General features: G+C 34.2%; 1 protein-coding gene across 4 annotated transcripts in view; it reads left to right on the top strand.

Annotated features, from left to right (window-relative positions):
- Positions 1-12,403, top strand: part of LOC105251961 (ankyrin repeat domain-containing protein 50) — an 84,135-nt gene that overhangs the window by 47,238 nt on the left and 24,494 nt on the right. For all 4 annotated transcript variants that reach the window (XM_025412942.1, XM_025412943.1, XM_011259102.3 and 1 more), the window contains exon 3: positions 8,347-8,390. The gene's annotated coding sequence lies outside the window, so the exon portion shown is untranslated. The remainder of the gene's footprint in view (positions 1-8,346; positions 8,391-12,403) is intronic.

The raw sequence follows: 12,403 nt of genomic DNA, 5'->3' as shown, positions 1-12,403 counted from the left end.
GCAGATACGAAGCGATGTTGCGTGATTCGTCACGCGCTTCCTTATAAAAATTGGACGAGAGAGAGAGCCTGCTGGAAAAGCGATTCACGCAAGATTCAATTATATTTCTGTCTCTCGAGAAATCTGTGCTCTCCATTCGTATACCCGTGACATTTTGCTGTCACAGAACCGTCGCGATTTTAAGTGACACGTGGAGATGTGACGTTTTTATTTCCTTAGATGCGCGACGTGAGGGAAGATGCAAAATGGAGAATATCGCGAAGACTGTCGAGAGGGAAGGTGCAAAATGGAGCATATCGATCGTGAGAGGATCGAAATATCGTGTGGCGGTCGCAGAAGTGACTGGTAACCAGCGAGGTAAATTGCAGGATAACACGAGAGATGCGAGAATGGAGTCTTAACGAGTCGCGAAGCACCTCGTGGCGCTTCCGTGTCGTCGCGGTTGGTTCCAATCGTCGCTCTTTGTCGTGTTTGTTGCTGGCTGCTGCTGTTACCAAGGTCACGTACGCGGTAGTGTGGTGGAGATTAATTATCCGCGATGTAAACTGTACGATGTAATACTAGCGTGGAATAAATTAGTCTCGCACTCGCCGGTCTCGATCGCAGATTAGTGGAATACGAGAGAGAGAGAGAGAGGGAGAGCTCTATCTGGAAAGAAGATGAATTATCCTCGTATTAATCTCGCGCGCTTGTCAGGCGAGCAATGAGCGTAGGAGAGGTGCCGTGAAGAATAGAATACCTTATCCTGCGCGTCGAGGTGATTAATTTTCAAATTGGGAATTACACCTTTATTGTAAAACGAGATTTTCAAGCTGGGACAAGCATGTTGCTTGTATTTACTCTTGTCGCCTAATTGCACTTTACTAGCAAAAAGAACGTCTCTCTCTCTCTCTCTCTCTGAGATTCTTAACATATCTTTTAAGATGTAAAGTGTATTAGCGAGTGTGCATCGAAGCGAATATGTATCGAGGCTGCAATCTTGATTGAGGAAAATAAATTGAAATAGGATTTAATATTTTTCTGTTTACGCGCATTAATACATATTGAACCGTTTGACACAAGCAATCTGTTACATTCAGTTGAGATGTTTTTTTCTTAGCATTATGCAAGAGATGCAAGATTGCGGTCGACCGTTTATCAATCGATATATATTTGTATTGCGATAGAACTGTAGCGGAATGAATAAAAATCGGAAAAGAGGGCTTCCTTAAATGAATCGTTGACTCTTTTGTCCGTGCATCGTTCAGGCCTATTCTCGCGGTTAATAAAATGTCACGTACAGAAACAGAACGAAATTGATTGTAGGCCAGTGCGAACCATAAAGCCCGAGCCAAACGCTAGAACGAACTAATTACTCGACGAGTTTTTGCGAACTGCGACCGGAAGCGCGGTAATGAACTTTGCGTACGATTTCGCGAGTAATTCTAACATTCTATGCAGTCCGGTGCGTGTCATATGACTGGTTCAAATTAAAAGAGAGAAAGAAAAATTTTATTAAAAAATACGTCTTTCTTTATCGTAAAAGGGGAAAATATTAAATTGCTTTTCCGCAAATTTATTTATCAATATATAAAGATTTTTATAATTTATATATATTTTTATATGTTACAATATTAATATATATATATATATATATATATATATATATATATTAGAAAATTTATTTTATGTAATTTTATTAAAATATTAAAAATTAAAATAATTTTAGTTTATAAAATATATTAATATTATATTATATGAATAAAATTTCCGGAAATGTAAGAATAAATTATAAAATTAGAGTACACCTTTTTTGATCGACTTTTTGGCCTCGGCCAGAGAGTGTGATATATATCCATATATACGACACTTCCGCATTTGGAAACGTCGCGCGTCGCCGCGATAATTTCAGCGCGTATAATGTAACCTTCGAACAATGCGAGGAACTAGCAGCCCATTATAAGTGAGAGGGTATTGTACCGGATGTCTCGAGCTCTCCGATGTCCTCAACGACCGACAGTTGCACGCTCACGCGCGCACGCATCGCGGAAACGTGTGCACATACACGCTTTTCGCGTGCGACATGCGTCATTATAGAACAGGCAATGTACATGTGTGTCTCATCGGCTCTTCTTACTGCGCTTCTGTAGCACCATGTGTTCGCAACACGCTCGATCATGCTTGTATCACAACGATATGTAAGCATGGGGCTTGTGGGTGTTTTATTTCATTATATACAGAGTGTCCTGAAATTGATAGGAAGTTCTCGACAGTTATTGGATTTGCATAAACTTAGAGTCACTCTCTTGGTGAGAATATAAAAAAAATAATAGGACATTTATAAAATAAGTTTGTAACTATAAATCATTTGGTATAAAAGTGTCCTCACAAATTGAATTTTTGAGACAATGTAAATAAAAGTATCTATAATCGCAGATTGCAAAAATAATTGTAATGTTTCGGAAACAAAAACCTGAATCTTATTGGGATTTTATTAAAGAAAAAAAAATTTTAAAGAAAAACGTATATTAGCAAGTCTGAAAAGAGTTTTTATAAGTGCGAAAAATTTTAGGAGATGATTATTGTTTGTCGAAAGAGGGAAAATTATTTTTTCATATAAACATATACTCTTACATCCTTCCCTGGAAAGTTACACTCCTCCAAAAATGGAGGTAAAAATTAGATTTTTAGGTTTTTATTATAATTTTGTTTTTGTTTCAATTTTGCCAACATTTACTCTAATTTTATTTTTATTTTAAAATTTAACTTCTCGTAATTCGACCTATGCGATTTAGCATCGTTTTGTGCACGATAACGTATGTTATTTTTTTTCTTGAAAACTACTGATTGAAAGAAAAGAAATAAAAATGTTTCTAAATAAATCAAACTTTTTAATGAATATTTTTAGAGGATCATATTCCGATCCATTAAAAAGTTCTAATAAAAAATTGAATAGAGGTTGTCAGTTTCATCCCCTTATAACAATACGGGAGACTGAAAAAAATATTAATAAATAACTTTTTTACTAGTAGAAAATATCCACCTAATTTCATTTCTTTAACTTGTTTCAAATTTGAGAAAAAAATAATTTTTACTCTTATTTGTGGAGGAGTATAACTCCACAGAAGAGGATGTAAGAGTATATGTTTATATGAAAAATCTCCCTTAATTTTTGACAAAAAATCATCTTCTAAAATTTTTCGCACTTATTAAGAAACACCCTGTATATGCTTCTCTATTTATTTCTCTATTGTTTTTCTTCATCAAGAAAATGACATTATTGTAAATAATGTTATTCGACTGATGATATCGCTGCGACGCGGATATTGAACAAACGTAAATAGCGAGGAATTCCCCCTACAGTTTCATTCGTGGAGAGCTGTGTGAACGCGCATACATTTATGCATTTAAATAACTTATTTCCAAAGTTACACACATGACGCACGGGAGATACACCCCGAATCTGTATTCTCATCATGAATGCAAATGTACACATTTTTCCGATTGAATTCGATAACCCCGCATGTTTAATCCAGATTCAATGTCGATGGTTTCGGAGACGAAATGAACTTTTAGCCATTCTATATCCACGAGAATCGAATCTACCGAAAAACTTTAATCTGGCTTTCAATCAACTAAGCCTGTTGTCGGCAAACATCTCCCGTGAATAAATTGATCGACGAATATACACGAATATATCTAAGGATACTTGTAAAATACGATATTAAATGTGCGTGCTTGACATTAAATTTTTGCAAGACAATTTTATGAATTTATCGACGAGATTCTCGAATATATACAATACTAGACGGAAATATATTGGCTTAATATAATTAAGAAATAAATATTTTTAGTGGAAAATTAATTATATGTATATATCAAATTTTTTAGCAATGAAATTACTCGCGTGAAAGCGGTTGTTGCAGTTTCCTTTTGTTTGCATTGCTTCTATAAAGTATATCTTGGAATCACAAGTTCTCTTTTCTGTTCTTAGATAATCTTCGTACAATCCTTGAGAGCTACTTTTTTTCTATAATATTCGAATTAAATTTTACGAAATTGTTTCTCCTCTAAAAGCTTCTTTTCTTTATGTATTTCGAGCTTATGTGTAAGCGTTAATTTCTATTAGCGTTCCTTTTATACCGAAATTTCTCAACGGTTTACTTTTTGTACCTTACGAAATGAAAGCCGCAGCATTACGAGGAGTGTTACAAAGAGAAAACGAGACGCGGAGAGAAAAAGAAAAAGAGAGCAAACAGATAACTGGAAGAGAACGATCTATTTTTTTACACTTTAATCTCTAGACTTCCTTTTAAAACGTATCAAGTACTCTAGAACTTTTTTGGCGAAGAATCAGATGGAGAGACTTTATCCAGTATATATTGAAATTCTAGAAGTGTGCAAACTTTACAGAGATAGAGCAATCTTTGACGATCAATGAGAGACTAGGTTGACGAACATCTCGCTCGTCGAACGTAATTGCCACTTCGTTTTCGCACTTTATACAGTTCTCGTACCTGACTGCAATTAACAGCGTGACTCCATCGATGTAGGACGAAAATTCAGTTGCCCGGGCAACGGATGATACGAAAATGCCCGGAATTCTATCGGACTTGAATGTGACAGTACGTCGCGTTTTGTTCCGATCAAAATGCTATGGACCACTGCTGGCAGATTCCATTCCCTTCCTGCGTAATTACAATATTTTCGTGGAAATGTTTTAATAACGGATGACATTGATATTCGATATCGATTTTAATTAAATAAAGCACCGTTATACTCTTTGCTTTTTTGCTGCGCGGTCGCGTTTATGTCAAACTCACGATAACATAATATGCATTGTTTGCTTTTTCCTCCATTGGAGTCAATATTTACTCAGCTAAATGTTAAACAAACACAAATATGTATCTTATTGCGATAGTATCGTTTAAAAAATTTCGAAATGTAATTATTTTTTATGCGATAATAATTGACAAATAATTAATAAAATTCCAAATTGGCGAATTATTCGATTAGCATGAAATAGATTTCTCGGAAATTTCATCATTACAGATACATTTTCATACAAATAGTACCTCTATGGTCATAAATAATGATAGTGACATGTACGAAAATAAATCGGCATGAAATATAATTTCCATTTTCGCTAATTGAATTAAATTCGTGCGTGCTAAATAGCGCTAAAATTGTAGAGTGGCAAATCACATTTTTATTTAATGCCACGAGCTCGTCGTCGGCACTAAATAGCGAATGAATATGTATTAGTATGCAAAATTTCGCCGTCATGTAATAGCACGGTCCAACATAAAACGTGAAAACAACGTTCGATCGATATTGTTTTCCGCGCCATTAATTAAATTATAAACACATAAAAAATTGAAAAGCATGTTATTATAATTATTCTTTTTAATCGATTGCTGACAGTGATTTATTTCTGACAGTAAGCTTACATTTATTTCTATTCCACGTTACTCGCATCTACTTTTTATGTCATATCCGACAAAGTCGACAGAGCGTGTCGAACACTTCTCTCGAAGGAATTTTTCCGTCTAGACATTTTGATAATGATATTTATGCGAATAGTTTGTACGTTGACGAACATGAAAGGTCCCCGAAGTATTGAATAATGCATAGTTCGCAAAATGGAGAAAAGTAAGGACAGATTCAATGAATCAGCCTACCATTACATTTCATCAATGTCATAAGTATTTAAAGGACGTACAATTTTTTCCTTTATAAAAATTCCTTGACATACTTTAAATTCTATTTCAAATTAGCACCTCTGACAAGTCAATTTCAACTAATTCAATTAAAATTAATTTCGAAATTAAATGATAATAATCTATCTAATATTAATAAACGAGTATGAATTGATGTCAGTAATCTAATTCTAATTTGAGAACAAGAATAATAGTCGCCGCCAGATATAATTCATCAGTCTCTCGCGATGAATTAAAGTGAGTTTGACCGTTCAATTTTTTCCTCCCTTGATACACGACGGAATGCATTCATTTGCCGGCGTTCAATGAAAAAGCAAATACAGCTGCTGTTCCACGGAGACTGCGTCGTGCATACGCGAAAATACAAAAGACGTGGAAAATACAGCGAACGTGATTTATTTGATGCCGGGCTTATTTTGTATACGGTCTCTTTATCGCTGTATATACCTCAGCTCTGCGTCATACGTTACGAGTGACAAGGGAAGTGACGTGGGAAGTTATACTTTTTATTCGTCTCTTTTTCTTCGACAGCACATCCTGCATCTAATTGCGTCTATCGATCTCGATCGCTGTATAATGTGTCGTAAATTAAACCAGACTGTAAGTAAACCAGGCTGTATACTATTCGGCCTTCGTTTACTTTCAATCTTAAACAAAAAAGTACTTTATAAATTGCTAAAGTTATACTAAACCATTCCGGTTACTCCATTAATTCAGGACTGCTCAAGTCATTTTTTGTCTTCTTTTCTCTTTATATTATTTTTTATTATATTTATTTTATTATATTAATGGATTATATTATTTTGACAAGAAAGATAAACTGTGTATCAGTTATCTGTGCATTTAAATATTTTGTTTAGTTTATTATATTTAAATTAACATAGTACGTTTAAAACTAATGTGAAAATATAAAGTACTATTATTTGTAAAAGGCAAATAATTAATTTCATTATTTGTAAAGTATAATACTACAATGATACTAAGAGAAACCATGAAATTTAATATGAAACAGTTCTTTATTATCCACAACGAAAAAGAAAAAAAAAATTCAATAATTAAAATCTGTATACATGTTATAGATATTTATTGGAATAATTTAGAGATTTTATAAAGAATCTCTGACATTTTTATTCATAATTTCTAGTTTATTAAACGTATTAATTTAAAAAATCTCTGTAAATCTCTGTAATACGGTAAATAAAAGAACCAAGCGCATTCTCTCTGTTCCGTCGACGGTAAAGATAATGCGAGCTAAAAGAAAGAAAACGACGAAATACGCAACAGAATTGATGCTGGTGTAATGCTGGAGGTAAACCCGAGGTGAACCCCACGAACGTAGTGTACTCGCTCCTTAAGAGGAGCGCATTCGCGAGCTCGAGTCGAGATTTATGCCACGCGCCGGATTTGCGCCTGACGTGGAATTAATCTTTAGTCTCTCTCTCGATCCGCATTACTTCGCAAAGTGAGAAACCGCTCATTACTGTATCTGGCTTTGTAACTACGGTGTAACCATCGCGAATATAATTCACGGAGCTGTCCGGAGCTGTTACGAGCTAATCGCATGCTCGGTCACCCAAGTGGGATTCCTGGCTTCTCCCTTGGGTCTAAGTTGAAATTATTATTCGGCGAGAATCAAAACCTTCTCATATCTGATAATTCGTAATTAATCGATTTACAAAGAGTAATAAAATTGTCTCGGAGATACAATATATAAACAGATAATATTCCATGTGTACACGGAAAAGAAGGACATTTTTGCTTTGAAAATATATTATAAATATATTATTAATATTTAGTTTTAACATGGAAATCTTGAAATGAGATTATATTGCGTTAATTAAAGAAAAATATAATTGCTTGAATAATTGCTTACTTGAATGAAGTTATTTTATATAGTTTAATCAAGAAAAATATATTCTTATGACTTAAGATTTAACTTTCTTGAATGAAAAATAAACAATGTTAGACAATAATATTTTTAAAAAGATTATAATTTTCTTAAAGTAGAATTAAATAATTGTATATTCTTGACAAATTACAATATTAAATACGTTATTAATTACGTTACAATATTAAATAAGACTACAATATTGTTGAAATTTAAAGTTATTAAATTCTTTTAAGAAGATTATAAATTGTTGCGTATATACGAAACAATGAACGCGTTAGTTTAAGTATATAAATTTTGATTTGACATACTCTCTCTCTCTCATTTTTTTTTCTGTGTAAGAATTCAAATATTATATACAATATATTATATACAATATATTTTTATTTCTCTATGGAATACGATATTTCTATGCTTAAAGATAAAAAGATATAAAGATTTTCATTCGAAAAATGTCATAATAAATTTAATCAATTTACTTATTCTACGTGAATCGCGGTAAGCGATATGTACGGTAAAAGGCTATAAAATTTATAGTAAGATAGGATATATATATTACTTGCAAATCTCATCGGGAGAAGCTGTGCTCTTTTACGATTTATAGCATATGCATTAAAAGTGGAACGTTTCGAGTAATGCAGCGCTCATTAATCTGTGTCTTTAGATTTTCCTATACTCATCGTATCTTTAATCTTACGAAATAAAGGTAGGATGCGGACGAAAATGTATTAAATGGGTCGTTCTTTTTTTTTTTTTCAGGTCACGAACTTCTTGAAAATTAGTCTACCTCGCTGGACTTGTTGGTAAGTAATTTTTGAAATCCTTGGAGAGTTACGCGTTCAACCAGGATAAAACTTATCCAGAATGAATCCCAACGGTAATGTGGGAAATATTTTTTTTGTTTTATGCGACGCGTCGTGCGCTAATGCGGAAAACTTTGTTACGTAGTCGATGCCTCGTAAAAGAGTTTTGGCTTCTCGCGGGAAATTCGCAGTTCCGCCGTATTAAGCTTTTCCCGTTTGCGATAAAAAGTAATGACGCGAAAGCCTTACGCGAGGCTATTAAGATACCTACACAATTTCGAGGTTTAACTAGCGAAGAATAATTTCGCATAAATACAGTTTACTAGGAAAGTGTTTCCGACAAAATTGTCAGCGAGTCTGTATTTCGTTCATTTTTTCCATTATAATTTTCTGAGATTAATCAGATATCTCTATGAGATATCCGTATTAATTACTTTTCCGATAAATCGGTTCCAATAGTTTAATTATTCTCTTCACCAGCTTTCTTTTCTCGCATTCTCGATTTATTGCATTTTTTTCTTTGAAATTTCATTTGAAATTAGAACAAATCGATATCCCTCTATTATTGTGATATTAAAATATTACTTGGACGAGGAATAACATAAATTTGGCATTTCTTTTTCCCTCGATGCTCCTTAAAATGCGGATGAGAATCGAATTATTCTTTATCGTCGTCATACGCATAACATTGGATCATCGCGAACATTGGATCTATAGGTGTCGCCTATAGATTTTGAAAGACAACACGTTCTCTTGGCCGGGTTGGGTAAAAAGGATGAAAGGTGGATTTAGGACTTCGAATATTGGCAACGTCGCTTGTACCGAGGCGGAGGGGGTGGATGGGGGAGAGAGACGACGAAGGTACGACGCCCCCAGAATCGTATCCAAAATTCACGGCACGTGCTTCGAGCGTAGCTCCCCCAGGAGAAGTCCTTTACCTGAAGAGGTTACTGCCTATTTTTATGTGTACCTACATAGTTATCGAGAGGGAAAGGGATGTGAAAGCTTGAACCAAAGCTCCTAGGGATCGTCCCAGCTGTCGGGCAATTCTGAGGGACCGACAATAAAATACTTGAAGCGCATAATTTTTATTTTCTTATATTAGGTTAACCATTCTCTAGTCTCTAAAAATAACATCTATATCTATCTTTTTAATTGCAACCTTTTAAATACATTTGAATATCAATTCTCTCTCCTCCTTTCTCACGAGAATAAACGTAATTTTTTCGCAAAAGAAAGATTTTAATTTTATGACAGTGTATTTTACAAAACTATCTTGCTACTGTTAAAGTACTTTCGAGAGGTATAAATGACACTCGGTAACTGAAAAGTCACTTGTCAAATATTAGCTCCGGATCTTGTTTTTTTTTTCTTTTTCTTTTTTTATTCGAGGGACATCGTTGTCGGGATGAGTTCACTGATAATCCTATCGAATGCCAAGAATGGCGCATCTTTCTCTCACGTTTGACCTTTTCTGGCTTGGCATAGGAGGATCGTGGTGATTTTTTTCATCGTCCATCGCCCTTATGTAACACCCTGACATTCTCGGATGGCCGGACAACCCCTATAATGCAGAGCACATAATGCGTGCTGTTTTCCCGCGGCAATCAACCTGTGAGATGCGATATCAAAGCGAATATGAACAGCGGAAAAAATGTCTGACTTAGTTACAATAGTGTATGTGTTAAGGATCGACGGTTATAAAATGGTATATCTGAATAAATATACTTAAGCATCTTTATCGCTTTTAGATGCGAAAGTATTACAAATAGAATTATGTAAATTAATTTTTTTTCTATCAATTTCTTATTAATTTTTTGAACAACTTTCTTCTTGAACGATATTTCCGGTTGTATTATTTTTCAATTATCTTATGTTTTTAATAGAAGAATTGTGTGCAATTTATCGATTACTGATGATCGTAAATATTAAAAGGATTGCCGAATATCATGACGGGAGGAAGAAAAGGGGAAGGGAGAAGAAGAAAACTCGTTTGAGAGCGAGGTGGAGACGTCGCCGAACCCCCCCCCCCCCTCTGTTAATTAAGGCTTCTTAATAGACGGGACGGGACGCGACAGACGACGCGTGTGTAATTGTGCATTCCCCTGTTGGCAACCTCGTCGCGGGGGCTTTGTCTCGACGAACCAGACTGGATCTTAGAATTTAGGTTTGCTTGCACGACTACGGACAATGGTAGCCTATTACAATACTACCCTGCTTATAGTATTTCCAAGACGCGAATCCCGCCTCTCGATAACATCTAGCTCTCTTCCATCCCTCGTCTACACTTCTTTTATTTTTTCTTTTTCCCTCTCTTTTTCGTCCGTCTTTTTCCTCTCTTTCTCTTTTTTTTTTTGGTTGCCCTAAGTATTATATTAACGGGGAGATAATGTATCAATAAATTGTATTGGAATCGATTTATGAAAAAAGTAATTAATGTAAATATATTTTTATATCTCACAAACTGATGAATCTCAGAAATATCTTCTAATTGAAAGAAATTGACGGAATATATTGCAAATTCGTCGACGATTTTTTCGGAAACAATTTTTTAGATGACTACTTTATTTAAAATTTTGAAAATGTTTAGAAAATATCCCTCCAATATTTTTTCTTCTCGAATATATTTTCGATAGCGAGAAAAATAAAAAATAAATTTTGAAAATGTTTAGAAAATATCCCTCCAATATTTTTTCTTCTCGAATATATTTTCGATAGCGAGAAAAATAATTTGTCAATATATTTTTATTTATACTCCACTCTTATTTATACTACATATGACTCTTTTAATTTCTAACGACGCATGCAAATATTTGCTATGAAATAGCAAGCCAGAAGTAGATTTGCGATAGAGATACGTAGAATCGGTATATCAATTTAATGAAAATCAGTTTTGCTAGGGGGGGAGGAAGGGGGCAGAGGACTTTCCTCGCGAGTGTATGATTGATGAGGTGCGCTGCTTGAACGAATTCATTGTGAAAGTAGATTAGCATTGCTGTCAACGAAATGTATTACGCCAGTGTGTCGCCGGAATAATAAATGTAATTTAATATGGCGCAAAACTATGACTCTCATGTGGGTTGCTATGTTCTTTGATCGTACATTACACGCGAATGTATACATATTTTTAGAAAAGAAAGCTAAATAGGTCACATGCACATGCGAAGAAATATCGCAATGATATGGCACGCAATAAATATTTTGCAAGATTTACAATAATAAAATAGTAATTAATAATAAAATAAAAAATAATAAATAATAATAATAAATATGAATGTAAAAATTTCCTTTTTTTTTAGGTTGCATTTATATTGATTGTAAAACAGAAGGAGATCCATATTGATTGTTTAATTTCTTTTTCTTATAAAAATTGGTTTAAATTGGCCAATTTGTGCCAAAGTGTCATACATCTAAAAATACAGAGTCAACAATAAGACAAATATATGTAATTCCTCGATAAATTTGCGCGCGATAAAGATCAGACAATCGAGAATTGGAATTGTTGATTATCTTTTGGTGTGGTAAATCATGACAATGGTATTTCGGAGGAGTTTGCATTATTCGCAGATGCGATCTCGGCTCTTAGTCTCTCGGTTATCAGACGGTGATATCGCTCTACATGGAATGTATCCGTACTATCGTAATAGAAGTAGCAAAAACAGAGTAGAGACTTATCGTACAGTTTTTTTTTTGCTCGTGAATTTGTTCCGAACTATTACATTACATCATCCAACAAATTAAGGGGAGTTGCAAAGAAATTATCGTTTGCATAAATGTAATAAAATTCACTCTTTTTTTATGCGAGAGATTATATTTCTACCGTTTTGATAATAATAATTTTTTAAGCATAATATTCCGTGCTTACATTGTGGAGATATATTTTATATTTCTCTCTCTGAGAGTATAACGCGTTAATAATATCTCATTCCAAGATTCTCATCCCACGATGGCTCGATCTTTATCGTACCTTCGCGTCGTCGACACTTAGGTCGGGCTATGTTGAAACGCACCCC

The sequence above is a fragment of the Camponotus floridanus genome, unplaced genomic scaffold (assembly GCF_003227725.1).
Source record: "Camponotus floridanus strain SB8 unplaced genomic scaffold, Cflo_v7.5 scaffold59, whole genome shotgun sequence".
Taxonomy (NCBI): domain Eukaryota; kingdom Metazoa; phylum Arthropoda; class Insecta; order Hymenoptera; family Formicidae; genus Camponotus; species Camponotus floridanus.
This window is presented reverse-complemented; position numbering and strand designations above follow the sequence as displayed.